Source organism: Frankliniella occidentalis, unplaced genomic scaffold, assembly GCF_000697945.3.
Source record: "Frankliniella occidentalis isolate FOCC.00 unplaced genomic scaffold, Focc_3.1 Scaffold306, whole genome shotgun sequence".
Classification (NCBI taxonomy): domain Eukaryota; kingdom Metazoa; phylum Arthropoda; class Insecta; order Thysanoptera; family Thripidae; genus Frankliniella; species Frankliniella occidentalis.
Window position 1 is genome coordinate 278,456 of NW_026267431.1, and position 2,183 is coordinate 280,638.

Sequence of the window (2,183 nt, forward strand, 5' to 3'; positions counted from 1 at the left end):
GGCGGGGCAGGGTGGGGTGGAGTATATAGAGGTGTGCCGAGCAATTAGCGGCCATCGCGGACGTGCAGGAGGTGCGGTGGCAGCTGCAGCAGCAGCAGGGTGGCGATGATGAGGAGGGTGAGCATACTGTATGAGGAATTCGGCGAGCATCAAAAATGCATTTGGCAGCAGGCAAATAAGAAGAATATCGGCGCGAATTAAGAGACTTGCTTGGACTGCGAGGACGTGCAGCCCGAGCGGTCAGGCGGGGCGAGGCGGATAGCGTCGTACAAGTAAGCATCTCTTTTAATCGATATTTCCAGTCGCTTTTATGTACTTTTTGTACCCCAGCGCAGCCGCCCGACCGGCCATGTTTGTGGCCGCGCCGTTCTCCTTGAGCCCCGGAGAGACCGAGCCGAAGAGCACCGATGTAACGCCGTGTAACGCGTTAGCCGACACCATCTCGTAAATGTACCACAGCCGTTCATCTTCGATACATGCTCAAGTTACCAGTAAAAGTTGTACTATCTTTTCCCCCCAAAATGGGTATTAAGTTGAAAGTCACGTTCCATGCGATATATTTGGTACGGCCAAAAAATACAAAAAAAACAAAACGCGAAAATAAAAAATAAATAATGAGAAGTTGTCGCGGGTGGGCCCACCCACCTCACCTCGGCTCTCGCCTTGGCTTCCCCGCCACCCAGGATGAATCAATCCGATCGAAGCAGCGACGGCCGCTATCTGATCAGCACCGTGAAAAGCCAAGCGGGATGACAATGTCGCGGTGCGGAAGCCGAGGAGGGGGACGTCCCTGTGCTCACGAAAGGGAAGGAGGGAATGATAACAGACAGAGAGCGACAAGAAGAGAGAAAGAAGAAAAAGTGAGGGAACAAAAGAAACGACAACTGTCCTGAAAGCCAATGATCGGAAACAGGAGGAAAGGAAATCGAATGACGCCGCACTAATGCAAGGCGGCAGCCTAGGGGACACGTAGGGCCGCGGGGGAGGGGGCGGCGGCGGGGGCGGCCGGAAGCTCAAGCGCCGCGTGTATTTGTTTTAGCTCATGCTCAGGTGGGGCGCGGAGCCCCCGCCAACCCCTGCGCTAAGTGTGGGAAAATGGGGGGCGGCGCGGCTTGGGGTGGGGGAGGCTGTGTGAAAATCCCGACTTCCCCGGCCCGGTCCCCTCCCCTCATCACCCTCTCTCCCCGAACTAGTACGCGTACGGCTATAGTTTCCGTTCCACGCTTGGTTATTTCCGCAAGGAGAGAGACCCCGAGGAGGGGTGCAAGAAGGGTGCGCGGGCGCATAAGGTGCCAGGTGGGGCTGCCGGCCGCAACGGGGCCATGGGATGGGAAGCGCCCCCTTCTCCGCAACCCCAGGTTCCCTTCTGTTCCCAGGGGGGTCGGAACCGGGGCAGGTGGCATCGCCGCGAAAGATGCAGCTCCAAGTGCAACACGCACTCGGATAAAGAGCTGAGCTGCAGCGGTGCTTACAACTAGTTGCTCTCTCGCTCTCCCTCCCCGCTTCTCCTCTCACTCACACACGTACTGGAATTTGGAGGAGCCGCGAGTAGCACGAGGAGGGGTAAAGCTCCACTCAGACACACATTAGAACCTCGGGATGTGTACATGGTAGATAACTTTTGAGCCGATTATGAATACCGATGCGAAAATGTGCGCATTGATGGGGCGACGTGAATAGTAGTGCAGTACGTGTGCGCAGGCGCATACCAGCACGCATGGACCGCGCATGCGCAGCGGAGGGGGCGCGGGAAAGGGGCGCCGCCGCGGACAGCGACTACTCAGCCTGGACATCCACTAGACCCGACGTGCACTGGACGTGTACTGGGCGTGCACTGGACGTGTACCGGGCGTGCACTGGACGTGCACAGGGCGTGCACGGGAGGGCGTGCAATAATGGACGTGCTGGCACCCAAAGCCAACACACAGAGCCATCATCATAGCACGTCAAGTAATGTGTCAACACGTTTACGCGAGTCACAAAGTCGCAATGAACACCTTCTTCCTCTCTCTCTCTTTCTCTCTTCCTCTCCGTGGTAACGAGATGAAATTGATTATGATGTAACTCGACACCGATCCCCTTTCCCTGACCGGCGCGGCCCTCGGCCCTCACCTCCGAGGCGCAACAAGCAGACACACTCGGGATGACGGGGAAGCGGAGGTGGAGCTGGAGGGAGGGGGGGG